The sequence below is a fragment of the Macrobrachium nipponense genome, chromosome 43 (genome assembly GCF_015104395.2).
Source record: "Macrobrachium nipponense isolate FS-2020 chromosome 43, ASM1510439v2, whole genome shotgun sequence".
NCBI classification, from domain to species: Eukaryota; Metazoa; Arthropoda; class Malacostraca; order Decapoda; family Palaemonidae; genus Macrobrachium; species Macrobrachium nipponense.
Genome location: NC_061104.1, coordinates 9,219,855 through 9,239,860, shown reverse-complemented (window position 1 = coordinate 9,239,860; position 20,006 = coordinate 9,219,855). Strand labels below are relative to the sequence as shown.

The window sequence follows — 20,006 nt, the reverse complement described above, 5'->3', positions numbered from 1 at the left end:
AAAATTATTTATAGTTACGTATATAATATTGCAGTAATAATTTACGTCACCGATTGATTCAAAACTGTAAAGTCAGTGTGGGATTCCCAGTAATTTATTGAAGTAAAAAGAAATCTTATCGGCGAATATATCATAAAGTTTTGTGATATTGCCATTTGGCCCGTGCTTATAGATGTATATATAATGTGTTGACACTCCAAGATCCATGAAAAGATAAACTAGAATTTCACAAGAAGAAGCGTTTGTACGCTCGGCAAAAGAATATTAACGAACCGTGCAATATTGAGAGAAACTAAATATATCAGGTATGAAAAATAAAAAGACGCTGAATCAACACAAGACAGTTCTGAACTAGAATTTGTCATGTTATTCCCGTCATATAACGTCAACCGTATTTTCACCAGTGGTAGATATATAGGAATGGCTTTTTTAAAAATAAGATTCCAAACAGAAACAAGAACACTCACCTCTTGCATAACTGTGCTTAAATGTAGAATTCATGGAAAAGAATGCAGTTCATCAACATCCGAAAGGTTTTTATTATTTTCCGATCTGGAGGCAGACAATGGCCAAGAAAGCATTGCCACTCTACAACTTGAAGATAGTCATTTTCAACTGGACCTTCAAAGAAAAAACAAAGAAATATCTGTAATTTGTGAAGTGCACAGGTAAACAAAGACACATCAACTGCATCGAATATTCATTCATCTCGTCCCTCTTGAAGTCTTCGAGATTTTCTAAAGCATTTGCTGAAACCCTGACAGGAATTGCTTGGCCTTCTACGAACTGTATATCAAAAAGATACAATCTGCACAAACTTCAGAGTGAACCACTAAAGGTTGAGGTGTTGGCATGTGGCTGTATACTATTGCATCGCTAATTTGATACGTTGACGCTCAAGGTGTGGAGTAGCTTTTTGTCAGAGTTGATCATCTAATCTTATATTCATATTTCTGTATCGGGTTCCAGTTATCAGTCCTAGGAAAATGAAGATGAATTAATGGTAGCGCCATTAATATACCTTGGGTATACAGTATTTCAGTTTAACGATCCTTTTCATGCGTTAAAAATAACTTTATTTTCTTCGGGAGACAGATAAAATTTTGATAAAATAACGTTAACATTAACAATGACTCAAGATACAACTACATGCCAAGTCATGCTATATTTGATGTTTAATGCAATGAATAGGAAATAAAAAAAAATGGAAAATTACCAAAAGGCTGAGAAAGCGTACATCAGGTATTTACTTCAGAGGGGTTACAAAAGCATAAGTTACCTGGAAATCTTTACCCTTGAGTACAGCTTGAAATCTGCATCATACTATGTAACAATATTCAAAATCAACTATACGTAATAAAATACATTCCTTTAGCAACCTCGTGGTATCATAATGACATATAATTAAGACTGAGGAGGACAGCTTCCAAAATAGGGTTAATGTACATTACTAATATTTAATTTTCCATCACAATGGACTAAGGCTAAACACATCTCTATTTCAGTGCTGAAAGATAATGTAAATAGCAAGTCTATAATGCAACCGTGATTTGTTTTTCGACCAGTCTCTCATTCTTTATCTATTTTTGGTCTTATTTGTGTCTTAATAAAAACTAGTTATGCATAGGAAGTGAGGCAGGTTCATGGGAGACGAGTTATGGAGAGGTGAGGTGGAGGCAAAGACTTCGTATTCTCACTTCTTCTCGTAACAGGGAGGACTTACTATCAAAGTGAGACAGAAGATAAATCTTCAACCAGTGGCAGTGAAGCTCGTTTATTCATATGACCTAAAAAGAATATTACCTCAGTGAATATATAGTTGTGAATGAAAATGAAAAGATAAATGTATTTTTAGAATCTTTATATAGGATTAAAAGTGATATAACACGTCTTCTGCTTCGGTTAGTTCTGAAAAGACACCTGGCTCCCCTTTGTAAGGTTTCTTATGCAAATAAAGGAAAACTAAGTCCATACTCTACTATTGTATATTTGTTTGTGTGTGTGTGTAAAAGAGAGAGAGAGAGAGAGTTTCTGACGCAGTAATTATGTGATATCTTCAATTGGCTTGAATTTAAGCATCAGAAACGAATGATAAGAGTGAAAGAAACAGGAGATTGTTGGTATTTGCTATTAATTTGTTTGTTTTGCAGTTATTTTAAGATATGTTAGGCAAGTTCGTTATACTTTACCACTTTAATAGAACCTTACACAGGCTTTTCAAACATATCCGTAAGTTTCAGTGGAAAATACGAAGTGTATGATCATGACTTTTGCCCGTATTTTACTGCGTTCTTCAGTGCTACTATGTGACACGATATGACAACTTGTCCTCAGTACTTTTTTACGGCTAGAAATTCTTCTCATAGACAGACGCAGATGGTAATCTGTGCCAGACCATATTTGGAGCTGCGAAATAACTTACTAAGGCATTTCAATTCACTAATGACTCGAATTCAAATTGGTCACATACACGAGCCACAATATGAATGGTGTTTCAAACCGCATCTTGCACAGACCCAATCGTAAGTTTACTTCTCTTTTAAAATTGTCTATACTACGCTAACTTTAATGAAGACGTAGCCGTATTATCAATACATTTAATATTCCTGTGTCTCGAATAACAGGACCGACTACTATAAGGAAATAACTAGGTATACACTAATTGCTGTAATGACGTAACGTGATCTGCATTGCTTCAAAGAGTGACATATCCAGTGTCGTCATCCAGTCATGTGATCAACTATACTCTGTTTTTTTCCATCCGTCCAGCCGCCTGTGGTGTTAATGTATGGTAACAATGCGTCCCGGGGTTTAAATAGTTACGGTATGTGTAAGTTTTATGTGAATAAAAGGATATCTGGGTGTACATTTGCAACTGAAAAGTGTTTTAATAATTTACTGTATGCGAAGTACACCGTTAATATTCGAAATAGGATATTATTATTATTGTTGAATGTAAGCTGAATGTAACTATCTAAAGCCCGGGACGCAGTGTTACCATACGGAAACACCACAGGCGGATGGACAGATGGAAAAAAACAGAGTATAGGTCTTTTGCGCGGTCATGTGGAGACAATCAAGAAAGTTAGAACCCACCGTAAAGATGGAGTGGAAAAATAGTAGAGCTCAATGATGTGCATGTTTATGTAACTTCCCTGCTCAGAGGGGTCAACCTTGACCCAACAAATCAAGGATTAATTTTGCATCGACTTGTGTTTTACTAATGTTTTATTCATTTTTAAGCCACATCTCAACAGTTAGGAATTATAATTAGATAGGTCTTTGAACACCCCAGGCGTTTAATTCACTAACATAATAAGCTTTGTGACATGATTTCCTAAACATTTTCCACATATATATGAAATAAAAGCTGACTGTCTATCCGAAATGTTGTCGCAGAAAACTGTATTCTTCGCTCTATAAGATAAGCTTTCATTTCCATTTAAAACAATCTGTTAAAAATGACATTTCAAGGAAGATAAATCGTAGCAGGTGGCTGAATAATAAGATACTTAGCCTTGGCTCTTAGAATTTATTAATTTACTTATTTACTTATCTGTAATTTATAACCCTTCATATTCGTCTTGCTGCATATGAAACTAGGACTAGATTAAGAAAAAATAAGTACAGTAATGAATGAAACATATTTAGCAAATAAAAAAAAAAAAAAAAAAAACGAAAATTGAAAGTTAGAGACCTTGAGTGTATTTTCATGAATTGGTTCAAAACAACGTGTTTCCTCTTCTCAGTTAATAAGATCAAGTAAGCTTCAAGACACAGAATTGTCATGAATGTTAAATTGGCAAAATATCCTTGATGACTGAGCACTACTCAAAAGCGAAGCGCCCCCCCCCCCCCCCTGCTCTCTCTCTCTCTCTCTCTCGTCTCTCTCTCTCTCTCTCACACACACACACACACACATCATTTACACGCTTATACAGACACGAAACACCTGTAACAACTCAGAAACTTTTGATCGCAAAAGCCTGCCTCCTGTTACCTCAAATTACCCAACGATCAAATGGGTCCAAAATTATAGGCCAAAACCTCGCTCAGCAATTACGAACCAATTTACTTTTGCACACTGAAAGACCCCTTTTTACAGCTGCCAAAACTGCATAAACAAAAATGCCATGGTATCAAAATTTACTCAAAATAGTTTCCCATCTTGACATTAAGACCTAACTACAGCATTTGCAAATTACAAATAAAATTTATATACTGAATAAAACTGACAATTTGATACTGGCATGAGACAATATAGAGCATAAAGAAATGACTTTGGCCATGAAACTCTTGGATAATCTTGTAATATTACGTTGTGTAATCATTACTTGTGCTCAAATGCGATTGGGACACCAGGTTCGGTGCCAATCCTCTTGCGTTGCGTAAAATCACTCTTTTATTCTAATAGCACCAAAGGTTCACCCAGTTCCTTTTTATAAGTGTTTTAGGTGTTACCTTAACACAGATGCGGATTCATATCTTGCCGGTAAAGCGAGAAAAATTTTAATTTTAACGAGATCATATATATATATATATATATATATATATATATATATATATATTTAATATATATATATATAAAACACACATACACACACACACACACACACACGCACACACACACACATATATATATATATATATATATATATATATATATATATATATATATATATACTAAAAATATCGGAATATTCAAGACATAAGAATATCATCCGAGTGCTTTTGAGTATTTACTATTGGACAACTATATACCTATGTATGTTATGTATGTATGTATGTATGTATGTATGTATGTATGTATGTACACTTTATATAGACTATCGTCCTCTCTTTTACCAGATATATGCGCACTCATCATGAATGTAAACATTCATCTCTGAAAAAGGAAAGCAGACTGAAATCAGTTGCAGTGATTAAATTGTAAACCATTCATTACCACGCATTACAAACTCGTGTAACTTCGCAAAGATTTAAAAAATGAAAATTATTTCATCTTCGTAAAACCGGAAATATCAAGCTGTAGCCCCGAATGAAATTTAGCTCGTTTTAATTATTTTCTTCTTGCGAACGACCGACCCTAATTCTCAGGAAGAAAAGAGAGGTCTTTTACCTTCCTCCGCGACATAATAATTTAAGCGCCTAGATGTGTTTGGAATGTAGCAGGCAAATACAGGTAAATAATTACGGCCAGCTTACGTCTTTTGCAGGTGACCTGAATGTTTCAGCAGTCGTTCATCGCACAGTTTTCCTTCCCGGATATATCAGGACAAATTGTGATAAACATCGCGGGAGATTTTTTTTTTATTTTTTTTTTTTAAGATTAAAAGAGTTTCTCCGGGTTTTCAGAGTACTCGTGCTTTTGCTGGTGAGCATGATCATCTGCTTTCAAATAACTATTTACATTTTGATGATAAATCAGCCTAGATTAATTTACTATATATATCACTCCGATGCGTGTTCTTGAAAAGATTTTCTTTATATTATGACATCTCTTAGGACAGATTTAGTAAGTATGCAAAGCTGCTCCCACGTTACAATTTACATTTTTCACGATAAATTATACCGAATCGTGTGTGTGTGTGTGTGTGTGTGAAAAGCTTCATCTTGGATAAACCCGTGATATTAATGGAATCTTTTTATGAATTTAGAGGAAGAATTCAAGCTCACTTAACAGGATTCATTGTGAATAAATAAAGGTGCGTGCATGCTCGACCAAATGAACAAGAGATATATTTTGCAAAAGAAACTCAAAGCATATACAATGAAGGATGAAACTTTATTCACGTATATTTTGTGAGGCATTTGTCAGTCGAGGTTAAACCTAATAAAGCACTGGATGAATTTTCATTGCAAAAGCTACATTATTCAACAACTAATTCCATTTGGAATATTTTGAGAATAATTAAGTTTCTTGGTATCTTTCAGTTCAATTAAATGATGAGGCTTTTTTCAATTGATATTTAGGTACGTTTATACATATTCGTCCATAAATAAATAAATAAAAAACATCGCATTTTAATGACGATAGTATAGAAACTATGCAGATTTTTCCGGAACGTAAAAAATGTTTTAAAGCTTTTGTAGATTAATAAACTATTCCAGCATTTAATTGTTCGAATGCTGTTTTCCTTTGCACATAGAAGTACTTTACGTTTCTTCACTTTTGGATGATCTTTGAAAAAATACTACAATTAACCGAGTATTGTACAAAGTATAGCATGAAAGAAATATCTAGTTTTTCCACATCACCCTCACTGCAGAAAAAATATGGAGAGAAAGATTCATTGATAAAAATGCTATGTAAGTACACTATATATATATATATATATATATATATATATATAATATATATATTATATATATATATATATATATATATATATATATTATCTAACCAGTTTTCTATAAAGATTCAAATGGTTTTTTCAACGCAAGTGGCACGATCTCATGAAACATTTACAAACGGACTTACTTTACAATAAGCCCCTAACAACTTATTTTGTAATTAAGCACATTTTTACTAGTAACGCCTAAATTCTACATCATTTTATTACATATATCGTTGAAATTCAGCATTTTAGTAATAGATTTACATGCTGCATCCGACATCTTTTTTCAGTGCATATTATACCAAAATTCATCATATTTTTAATACACATACTAACTGAATCAAACATCGTGGTATATATTATGTCTACTAAATCCAGCATATGTTATAAACATATGGTTTAATTTAAACATCTTAGTAAAACAAATAAGACATAATTTCAGCATCTCGTTAATACAAATAACACCTAAATTCAGCAGTTTTTCAAACGTTGAAATGCAAGCATCCTGTTAATACAAATAGCATCTAAATTCAACACAAAACAATTACCGTTAGAATTCAGCATTTATGAAAATACATATACGAATTGAATCCAGAATCTTTTCTAGTACACATAACACCTCAACTGCAACAAGACGCAAGCCCCTCCAGGGGGGCCCCTGGCCCACGGGGAGCCGCCCCACTCCTCCATTCGGAGGACACCCCTTCACATGCACGGGCGGCTCGGCCGCCTCACACGTCGGCACAGGCCTTTCTTATCCTCCCCTCACTTTTCCCCGCCAAATTACCCCTAAACAAAGCAGGGTAAGTGATATCTTCATTTAGCAACCTCTTTTGCATTTTAAATGGACTTTTTCTGTAATTATCGCATAAAAATCGGGAGCGGAGTGCCTTGAGTAGGTGTCGGATTGAAAAAAGTGTTTTGAGAACGGCGGCCTTGTTGAATTTTCATCAGACGAGAGAGAGAGAGAGAGAGAGAGAGAGAGAGAGAGACTTTCATCAAGAACAATATTCTTTTTCCTTGCTTCAGAAACTCGAGTTATTACTTCATTTACTTGCTCATTTGCATAGCTTATGTCCTTTCATTTTGACAGAAATACTGTCATTTACTAAATGTCTAATTACAGCAGTAAAACCTATATATATTCACAAGCACATATACACATGATATATATATATAGGTATATATATATATATATAATATATATATATATATATATATATATATATATATATATATATAAACACACACATATATAGTATATATAGTATGTGTGTGTATACTAGCAAACTCACAATGACATCATAGCTTTTCAGTTTCACACTGTCTGGATACTCTTATAGCTATAAGTTAAGTTCTAGATGAGAAATGAAATTTAAAGGTGATGCTTTTTCCTTCTGATGTGAGATTCGAACCCACATCAGTAAGACTAAGGTTATTATATAGTCCAAAAAGTGTGAGGAAACTGAGAAGATAAGAGGCCACTTCGGCTACCGATTACCCCAAATTGTCTCACGAAAGGCCCCAGCAAACAATACACAACATACACACACACACACATATCATCGACTCTCATGCCTTGCAACGTAGAGGGTTTCCGCTAAATATATCTTTCCCGTATTTTATCTTCCACAAATCTCCACTCAGCCTCAGCTCTAGTCTCATAGTTCTCATTTATGTAGTTGTGGGTCTTCCAACTCTCCCGGTACCTACATGATTCTAATTAACACAACCATCTACTATTTTCCCAGACGCTGCGTGAAGGATATGTCCAAGCAATCAGCATCTCTCTCAATATTTCGTCTATATTAGGAACTTCGGTCATTCCCCTAAAGGTATTTTTTCTATCTCTATCCTGACGTCTGATTCAGTTTCCTTTTGAAAGTTTAAATCTTAAATTGACGAAATCTTTTGATAACGGTTTCATTGCCGTAACACGATTTATGTCCGTAAAACAATAATGCATTATTTCACTCTGGTATGCAGTTTCAGTGTATTTGATTTCCAAATATTACTCAGACTGCCTATTGTTTGCCTTTTTTCCTGATCATAGCTAAATATCATACACATCTATACATATATCTATATATATGATTATATATATATATATATATATATCTTATATATAATTATATATATATATTATATATAATGTATGTATATAATAAATATATATATAAATTATATAATATATATATATATATATATAATATATATATATATATTTATCTATATATATATATATTATATATATATATATATATATATATATAATATATATTGATTAATATATAATATTTATATAATTCTCTTTACAACTAACCTATGCAATTCACCGTTCTGTGTCTTACGTTAATATTAATCTTGTACAGGACTTCCTGAATATTTTCTCCCTCCCCATCATTATTAAATAAGTAATGCCTTAAGTAACCTCTAGAATAGACACGAACAAGACTCCATTCATTTCCATGAAATAGTATCAACGCTCGGAATAAGAATGAAATGAGCTTTAATGTTAACCCTTTTGTTCTGAATTTTCTTTTTCGTTTTTGGTTTCATTTCGGCGCAGGACCCCCTTCCTCTCTCTCTCTCTCTCTCTCTCTCTCTCTCTCTCTCTCTCTCTCTCTCCTTTCTCGCACCTTTGCCAGCCATTGTTATCGACGTCTTTCTTTTGCAATGGATTCGTGTTCATGCCATTCACTTCCCCCTTATTATTCTATTGTTCGGTCGTTTTGTTATTCTTGTCTCACGATGTTTTTCTCTTTTGTATTAATTACATATCCATTTACCTTTATTCCTTTTTACGGGTACTCCCCATTTGGGTCCTTTTTTTTAAACCATTCTACTCCATTTGGCTGTCGTGTTATTATTCCATTTTTCTTTTTCATTGACAATTCGTACATATGGCATTAATTCTGGGGAAAGCAGCGTATTATATATATAATTCTCTAAAGACAGCTGCTTAAAAGATTCTATTCATTAACCCTTTTTTTGTTCCTTTCATCATTTCTTGATATTTTTGCTTCTTACATCTGTGAAGTAATTTTGTAAATAGGAAAGAATATATAGATTTGCATTTTTATATATTTTTATCTTTACATTTTTTGCCATTTCCATTTTAACAATGTTCCTTAGAATTACTGTTCTAGATTTTTCATGTACTTTACAAAAAGCTCATGAAATTATCTTATAAGGAGGGCCAGTCTCCTTATTATGAGACAAAAGTCATCTGCAACATAATTCACCAAGAAATAAGTTCTACAGGTTTTTCAACGCGCGATAATCGATTAACCAGCTAAAATTACTTACTGGAATGGCTCTTCATTGTGTTTTATTAATTATATATATCTAATGACGATGTTATTTCTGTGAATTCCACGGATTATCAACACTATTTTTTAGACAATTTAAGAGACCACCCTTACGAAGCCAAGGAATTTTTTTGGACCAATCTTTATGATAGTTTTATTCCTTGTAACTGGCAAAGTTTTACATTAATATCTTACTCATTTTTGGGTGTACCAGTTTCTAGCGGCAAATATTGGTAACAAAACATGAAGTTCATATCTTGGGGGATAAGATGTGACTATCTATGCTGAAGAAAAAAATCAGCACGTTAAATGATTTCAACTTTAGGTTGAACGTAAGCTATCCGCTTAATAAGTGGAGTTTTTCATTGTGGTTTCTTCCGCCTGACGGTTTTCACCGATTTGAATAATAACTGGCCACTTTCTCTATATCGGGTCATGGCGATAAGAGAATACAGAATACAGAATGCTGACGCAGTTGAGACAAAACCAAATACAATTCAACTGAGCAGCTGCACATGTTGCTGAATAATGTTTCAAGTAAAATAGTAAAAAGAAGGCATAGCACCACACTAAAATATAACTGCGATTACTGCCATACGTCACTGAAAGACTCGTTTCCGATTTCTGTAAGCCTCAGTTAGACGAAAAATAGTTTCTGATTTCTGTAAGCTTCAGTTAGACGAAAAATGGTTTCTGATTTCTGTAAGCCTCAGTTAGACGAAAAATGGTTTCTGATTTCTGTAAGCCTCAGTTAGACGAAAAATGGCTTCTGATTTCTGTAAGCCTCAGTTAGACGAAAAATGGTATCTGATTTCTGTAAGCCTCAGTTAGACGAAAAATGGTTTCTGATTTCTGGAAACCTCAGTTAGACGAAAAATGGTTTCTGATTTCTGTAAGCCTCAGTTAAACCAGAAATGGCAGAAAATTCTGTTTATTTCAGTTGTAGTCATTCCGCTTCTAATGAGCCTTATAGGATGAAGTTAGTTAGAAACTAATTATTCACCTAAATTCACATTTCGTAAGTATATACTCTCAAAAATAACATGCAGTAAAAATATCATTTATATTACAAGGATAATGTCTCTCAAATTAAAATAAAACGGCTTAGTACACAAATAAGTCAGAGCAACAATAAGTCTGTCCAAAATCCGCTCCACAGTTAGACACACCAGTAAACAGGTAAGCCAAAGAATCAGATTTACTAAATGTCACTTTACCCACCTAAAACAGACCACTGCCCAGTGACAGCAGTAAAGAGCACCATTATCCCTTCCAGGATTCCAGCTAAGTGATTGACCGCTCCACCTGAAAAGAAAAATAAATAGTTCATTGTGGGTCGTCCGCACAACAGGCATTTTCAGTCACTCTGAATAACTGCTTACTAGATTTATTTTGGTAGCATATCAGACTCCATGGCAATTTAAAGAGGGCCCATTAGCTTTTGATATAGGTCATCTTGCTAAACTGATATTAGTTTATCTTAATAAAAAATATCAAAATAGACAATTTTGACGGTATAAATACATTTAAATGCAAAAGATTTTGAGACTCATATAAAAATTTCCAAATTCGAGATAAGACAAAAATGCGGCTAAGTTAGAACACTTTCTTTTGCTGAAGGGTCTTTATTCTAGCTTTGATTCAATTTTTCTAAGTACAGTAATATACTACGTAGAGAAACTTTAACATTTTGAATATGGAAAACTCAACCTCCGTTTCAATTCATTTCCTTATTTTTTATTATTTCCTTATTTTAACGTCACATATACTTCGGGTCTTGTGTTCGTAATCTTAAATTTTAACTTTTGTTATTATTATTATTATTATTATTATTGTTATTATTATTATTGACCTTTCGCCTTGCGCTTTACTTCGTAGTGAGAGACGTTTTCAAAACTGAACTTAAGAATTGATCGACGGACAAATTTTGTATAACTTTTTCTCCAAGTAAATTTTGCTACTAGTGAAAACTAATTTTCAATCTCTTTGTTGTTACTTTTTATGTATGTGTACTATATATTTACATGTAAGCTGTGCGTGGTCGTATGCATGAATGTACTGTCGAGAACGTCACTAAATGCTTATTTCTTCTCCTCTTTCCATTCTTCCTCACTACAGTCATCACCGTTAGTCCCCTTTTCCCATCTCTTCCCCTCTTCTCCTTCCCCTTGGTCATTTGACTGATGACGACGATCTTGTTTCAATTTCATTCACTTCTCTGCCGGCCTCGCTGCAGGACTCTGTGGCCCTCTAAGGGATAAAGAGAGAGAGAGAGAGAGAGAGAGAGAGAGAGAGAGATGGACAAGAGCCGAGGTGACATAAGCACTAGGTCTTTCTTGACATTGGTCGTCGACTATTTTCCCTTTTTCCTTTTTCCCCTCAAGTAGCGGTTTCCTGGGTTGATTAGTTTAGTTGATGTTCTTTGCCAACTTTTCTATGGGATCTATTCCAGCGCAGTCCCGGAGGAGCGCGAAGGTCTCCGCCTCTCGCGCGTCCTCTCCCTGGCGAAAGAAAGAAAAGAAGGAACTGAACTGGAAAGAGGAGAGTGTGGACGCGGAGTTCCCATTATTGAAAATTCTCGTACACTGCGGTTGGTGGTAAGGGCAACTCATGTACTGGATGGAAACCACTTGTTCGCTTGACTCCAGCACTTGTTGGAATGGCTTCTGGAAAGTGACTCCCTGGACTGGTCTTTTCAGAGGGAATGGCACTGAGGGAAACTTTTAGGAGGAGAGATGGAGTCTGAGCTCTTGTTGGCTGGAATTGGTTGGGTGTTGGGAAGCGCTGACTGCGGGAGATTTGATCGCACAAGTTCCAGATGACAAGGATTCGCATTCTATGCGTGTTCTTCTTTCGCGCAAATGGACGAAGTCCGACTTGGCCAGTGTGACGGGAATAGAGAGATTGCTTCATTGGCGACTGATAGCCTCGTTGACAGTCGTTGACGATCTGCGCTAATGAAAGACAATTGAACGAATGTTCTCATAAGAATTTTGAAGGCCTATAATGAAAAGGGATGTCGCGAGCTTCTCCCAAAACCAACCCTGATATGAAATGTGATTTTTTACCGGCTTACTACGATTGTATTTATAATATCTGCTCAGTTACATGTATTCACATGTTAGTTTAAACACCATTATTTCAGTAAATCTTGTAAATTATAATAAAGAATTAGCACCCAGACAGAAATTAAGATAAAAAGTAGACACTACCGTCAGTGAAAGTGACCATCATGATTAATTTACTAAGAAAAATATTACCGACTCGTTAAAAGAAAACAGTAAAACTGAAAAAAACTTGACTCAAAAGATGACAAAAATCTTGAAAGATATGTGATTCATACAGTCGTATATAAAAAAAGGACTGCATTTGTAGCTCCGAGTTAGGCTTATCGTCCCAAACTGTAGTCCAGAATTTGGTCTGGATGACAACGCCCGCCGCATCGGGTAAGTCAGAGATATTGGCACGGCCTCAGCATGCAGAACATGGGAACGTCTCTTAATCCTCGACGGAGGGAGAAATCGCTTGAGGGACCAAGAGAGAGAGAGAGAGAGAGAGAGAAGCCCGTCCCACTCGTGGACCCCCTTTGCGGGGTCCACAATAAACGAGGCAAGTCCACCGTAATGCCTCCACTAAGCACCCTAATATTACAGTTGGTCCTACACCAGTTCAGCATTAAGGAGGGACATTATATAGAGATCCCCCAAAGGAGCTCTTGCCATCGTGGTCACTTCAGCATCTACTCCGTGACTGACCGCTGGTACTCCGATGCTCATTTGTTAGCGGCTTTCGGGACTCCTTTCTCGGGCTTGCCTGGCCACCGGCCAAAGAAATGTTGTTTATCTTGATAAAGGCGGCCCGTTTGCTTCTTTCTCAGCCTCGAAAGCAATGTTACTTTGTTTGGTTTTACTGTTTTATTTCGCCTAACATGATCTGTCATCTTGTAGCGAAAAATACTCGATTTAACAGTAATTATAAGCTAAGTTCGACGAAATAAAAATCGATTAGTAAACAGTCGGGTAAGCAAATGCTAAAAGTAAGCCAAAATATTTTGATACAATAGTCTTTGATTACTTTATCAATGATTTAGTACTTATTCAGTATATGTACGGATGCATATCATGTCCGGAATGCACCCAGACACCTTTATACATGCAATAAAGTAATGATGGAAGTAGACAGAAAAAAGTGAAGGCTTTCTATATACTGTGCATTATCTACTTTCTGGGCTTTTTAAAAAGAAAGAGAGTTAATGCCAAAGCAAGCTTCGCTTTTTCAAATTTCTTATAAGCTCTCATGAGGTTCCAACATTTTCCCAGTAGATCTGTTTCGTATCTACGGCGTATAAGTTCATGGAAGTGGTTAAAAATAATCTTTTTCTGACTTGAAGTATGAAGAGAAAACCTATAAGAAATTAGAAAAAGCGAAACTTGATTTGGAATTTTTACAGTATCGTCAATGTGACATATTTTACATATATTAAATATATATATATATATATATATATATATATATATATATATATATATATATATATATATATATATATATATAAAGACCGTTAATCGCATTCATAAATAACTGTTTCATAGTCATAAAAATATATACAGAAATAGTATAGTTCCACTGTTATTTTATATACTTCTTTTATAATCTTCATATATATATATATATATATATATATATATATTATATATATATATATATATATATATATATACAGGACAGAAAGATTATATCATATAGGCCTAAAGTTTCCCCCTTTCCTATTTCTAGCAGCTACATAGTTCCTTTCAATACCCGACCAAGCAAGTGTGACGACAGTCGTTCCATCTCAATCTTTTCGGGTCTACCAATTTTCTCCAGAATCCCACCCTGATTCCTACGGGTTCGCTGGGACCTGACGGGGCTCAAAACAAGTTGTTAAGAAAAAACAAAAAAGAAATAGAAAAGATCCTTCGAAAATGGAAGCAACAGACCGCGAAGGAAAAAAGGAATCTTTTAATATTTATCGGTAAACATATTATTATTAATAATTGAGGAAAATTAATTGAATATAATAGTATTTAAAATTCCGGAGGCAGCTTACAGTTTCTGTAAGAAAAAAAAATTATCTATATTTGATTTTTTTATTTTGTGACCTGCTCCAATGCGCCATTCATGAACCATATATATTATAAATACACACACCTATATAATATATATATATATATATATAATATATATATATATATATATATATGTATATATATATGTGTGTGTGTGTGTATTGCTGGAAATTCGGTGTTCCCTTTAGCTCTCTCTCTCACTCTTTTGTAATATCCCTATGTAAAATTACGAAAGTTGAAAGCATCACTACCAAAAAGTTTCAATAACTTGACATCCTTCAGTAATCTTTTATCTTTTCCTGATGCAGTTTCCTCCCGCCGTAGGTTTGCTTTTCATTACCTCTTTAACAGACATTGTTTAAGACACTGGACATATATAATACACACACACCCACGTGTGTGTGAGTATGTGCGTACGTATGCTTGTGTATGCATGTATATGTATATGTATATGTGTGTATGATACATATCCTCCTTGCGTTTTACCATCGACTAAAAAGAGATTTTCCTTTTTAATTGGCGATAGGAACACCACGTGCCAAAAGGAGGTGTGCCGAATGGGGTGTCTTATGGGATGTAGTTTGACACCCTCGTCCAGCTGGAGTGTTTGACATGGCATTTCATCGAGTCTTTTCGAGTGTGTGTTGAGCTCTGTGTCTACACTCGGTTAACTCTTGGTTTACATATGTGCACTTGGGCTTACACTCCAAACACACACGCACGCACACACACACACACACACACACACATAACACACGACGTGGAAGCAGGTGAAAGCGTTCCCATTAATGACAGACGATGCTGAGCGAATTACGACGTTGTCTGAGAGAGAGAGAGAGAGAGAGAGAGAGAGAGAGAGAAGAGAGAGAGAGAGGACGTTTTACTTTTACGGACAAGATGATGACCACAAAGACTGGCTTATACTATCAAACAGAGGACTTAACATAGAATATGTAGTGAAGTTACCTAGGTTAAGAATATCAATATTGAAATAGTGGCATGATGAACACAATTATCCTTGCTTTCAGAAATTGAGCAGCTTAACCACCTCCCTGTTTTTCATATATATATATATATATATATATATATATATATATATATATATATATATATATATATATATATATATATGCAGAGAGAGAGAGAGAGAGAGAGAGAGAGAGAGAGAGATTCTACTGGTAACTTTTTTTTTTTACAAGATACGTACGTAAATGTTATTCCACATACCCTCTTACCTTCTCGAATTCTTCACACTTGTTGGATGCGCTTATCACTTCAAAGCAGGAAATATGAAGTAAATTCTTATGCCCGGTATTAGGATTCCGGATATCAGAATTTTCTTCATATTTCTTGCATGAGGATCTAAGGCTTTGTAATGACAAGCGTATCCAAAAATTGTGAGGAATTCGAGAAGTTGACAGGGCATTGTGACTATTACAATGTGTGTGTGTGTGTGTGTGTGTGTGTGTGTGTAATACTTCAAGAAGACTTCTCCCTGAACGTTTCAGGAACATGGTGCGCAATTCTAGTGAGCTTGTTCTTGCCGAGGTAGTCCAAGAGGATCGTGAATGATGGGGCGCTGATAGAGATGACGTCCAGGTAGGCTGGAAGCGACAAGGCAGGAAAGTAGCTTTGACACGGGCATGACTGTACGGGTGTGAAAGGCAGAGCATGAATATTCAGCTGCTGACACGCGGACTTCGCTTATCGTAACGCTAAGCGATTGCTAAGTCGTCCAGGTGGAATCCCGGAGCTCTTCGCTGCATGTTATATTACATTCTGTTAACTTCGTTTCTTTTCTCTCGGGCGTACGTGTCTGACAGACAAGTTTTTTTTATATCTCTAACGCATCTCAAGTGAGCACGTTTAACATTTACTTCATCTAGGCAACATTCAACCTTTTGGGAAATAAACGAAACATATAGTCTTTCTTTTTGTTCTGGTAATTGAAAGATGAACAAAGATTATAAAAATTTTTATCAACTACTCTTAACACACACCAATATATTGAATGTTGAGACTCGAATAACTGGAATGAAAAGCAAACGCCGTAATCCAAGGTTAAAAAAGTTATGGCAGAGCCTGACTGAAGTTAATTTACGTTTCACTGTATTAACTGTCTGAAAAATTCGTCAGAACTAATCACTATCCCTTAAGAGTGTGTACATGCATGACGGTCTCAACCCCGGATACATGACTAATGTCCCATGCTCGTGAAAATACAAGCGTTTCGAAACTTGCGACTAACCTTGTCAGTCAGGTGTAAGCGACATTGGTTAATAATAAGGCCTGTAAGTTAAGATTGACTGTAAATTTGATCAAAATATACAAACTATGAGAGGCTGTATCCAAGATCATTGACACGTGCATATAATCATCACCTCTATCGATGATGTGCCGGGCAATCCGTCCTAACTTTGAGTTATGAGTTAAGTTCAATGTTATGTGATATACTAATAGTATATCACATAACATAAGTTAGATCACTAACAATCCTAATTTCAGACTTTTCATGTCGAGCTAGATATCTGTTGCAGAGCATATCATGTGAATAAATAAACAGATGAAACCTACAAAAAGAAAGATTACTTAAACGAGAAATGCAAAATAACATAAAGAACAGAATTAAACCAAAGAGAAATAATGATAAATATTCACATCAATGGAGAAGCAATGGGGAAAGACATCATAATATTGTGAATATACGTCGTCTATCGCTTGTAATGTCACAGGCAAAAGACAATACTGAATTGAGTGATCAACAGACGACGTCGAGACGATTGTTTTGAGAGATGACTCGCAACCAATTTTAATTCCGCCCCTGCAAGGAATTAATATTCGTCGGCGGTCCCTTGACAGGCCTTTGAGGGACATTAGCTTAACTGGGCATTGATGTCCGGCTTGAGGTTTGTTGACAATGAAGCGTTACAAGCATTTAATGCCTCATTCAGTTCTCCAGAATCTATTCATTAGACCAGACATCATCTTTTGTCTAGTTGGTGTTCTTACTTCTGTTAACTTTCCTTGTAGTTAAGAGGAGGCCTTGCAGTGATATCACAGAGATAAATAAGCATAATTACTGAGGTCTACTTATATGACTTTAAGTAGGATATGATTATTAAGTGTATACGTACAAAGGATCGTTAAAATGAACATACACAATATAATGCTTTCGCCACTGTATACGTGCAGCTCTAAGCGTTCCTTGATGAAAGTTCGAACCCTTTCTAGGGTCATGGCCCATTTCCCTCATTCACTTACCGTTTACATCAACATTCATATACATCATGTACAAAGGAAATTTGTAAAAAATCTTCTCTGTAGCTCATCTAAAAAGAAGCCAATAGATATAGAACTCGTTGATGATATAACTCTCATTGCAATCAAAAGATGATTTTGATGTTGTAAATTAGCTAGTAGTCGAATTCTTAGTCAGCTGGTGAAGGATGAGTACTTCGTGCAATTAAGCGAGAAGGAAGACAGGACTATTCACTGTTTTCATGCATGACAGAAGAAAAAAAAGTGATGTCGGATTTCTTAACAGAAGTCTGGAGTTGTACATAGACGTTTCACTTCTAACATAATACCGTATCTAAAAAGAAAAACCTTATAGTATATATATGACACTAGCGTGAAAGGCAATGAAAACTGGCACAGCAGGAGAGGAAAGTACGAATATCAGATTGGAAAAGAAAAAGTACACAATATTTGACATATTTAATATCTAAGAATAATGAAGTGTAATAATGCCTTTCCGTCTGAAATAAACGCTAGAAAAACGTAAATGATAAAAGATTTGTCATATCTTGGAAATCTTTGCTGAAATTACGAGACATGAATCTAAGAACACTTGAACTAAGAAGAGTACACATCAAGATACTGGGATAATTTTAAGTAACATTAACAAGTCCGATAACGAGACGAATTGGGATAAAAGGTGTTCAAGAGAACACAGATTGTTATTAATATTCATGAAAGAGGAAAAACTTGCAATGATTTTGTACCATCAAACTGACTCAAATAAACTAGATTGAAGGAAAGAGAATGCCAAATATATAAAGGTAAATTAACACAAATATAAATATTTACCAACAAGAACTGCAATGCATAAGGAACAGAAGTATTAATTTCAAACAGCAATCCAAACTTCCGAATAAGACAAAAGAAAAAAAATGATAAAGTAGATAAGTAATCTGAGTAACATTTAAAAGAAGAACAACATCAACACCGAAAACAGCAACCTTGGCACACGCCCATATTTGGTTATATGTTCATTATATATATATATATATATATATATATATATATATATATATATATATATATATATATATATATATATATATATATATATATATATATATATATATATATATACTAAAAATAAGACCACATATAGCATATACGATTATGATAAACTTGAAGGAGTAAAGTCTATGAATAAGTATAGCCATTTTCTACTCTAAAATATAGTCTTATATTTAAGGAAGGAACAAACATTTCTTGGCGTGTTCCTCAGATACAGCACGTTCTTCCTCGTGTAGTTACAAAATCAAAATGTATTCTTTCCCGGAGAAAATATAAGTGACAGATCGTGACGCGACGTGTATAAACGGCTGGAATGTTTCGTCCTGGAGGGACTTGATCCCCTTGAAGACCGGATCGGATACTCCAGTGGTCACGTCTTGAGGGGGTTACACTCCTTTCTGCACGTCACTCTCGGCGCTAATCCTCTGGCTCACACGGAGGAAGGAAAAGGAGGAGGAGGAGGAGGCGGAAGAAAAGGTGGAGACGGGAGATAGAAAGGAATGTCTAGATTCAGAGTATAAAGTAAGAGGAGAATAAGAGAGCCAAATACTTAGAGACAGTGTATCTCTTCAAAGGGTCATCTGGAGAGTTTTACTTTCGTCATGAAGTAACGTTGGAAATCAATTCAGTTTTCTTTGGAAAAAATTTGTCCCCAATAACATGTTTTTTTTCTACATTAAGCGAGAGATGGGTATGGCACACAAAAAAAGGCAAATATCGAAAAACAAATCTATCCGGACACTTCACGCTTTTGTTCTATGTGAATTGGACGTTTCCTCTGTAAATAAATATCATTTATGATAAAAATTTAACAGGAACAGACATGTGTGTGTGTGTGTGCGTGTATGTGTGTGTGTGTGTGCGTAAAATATCTGCAATTCTAGTGACTTATCCATTTTATTCTGGACGGTAACTCGAAGATAACGTTTTGAAACTTTTAA

General features: G+C 35.0%; 1 long non-coding RNA gene across 3 annotated transcripts in view; it reads right to left on the bottom strand.

The window, feature by feature from the left end:
* Positions 1-472: 472 nt before the first annotated feature.
* LOC135213820 (uncharacterized) overlaps positions 473-20,006 on the bottom strand; it is a 583,703-nt gene continuing 564,169 nt past the window's right edge. For all 3 annotated transcript variants that reach the window (XR_010314216.1, XR_010314218.1, XR_010314217.1), the window contains 2 exons: positions 10,871-10,954; positions 473-621 (listed from right to left, as the gene is read on the bottom strand). This is a non-coding gene — a long non-coding RNA (uncharacterized LOC135213820). The remainder of the gene's footprint in view (positions 622-10,870; positions 10,955-20,006) is intronic.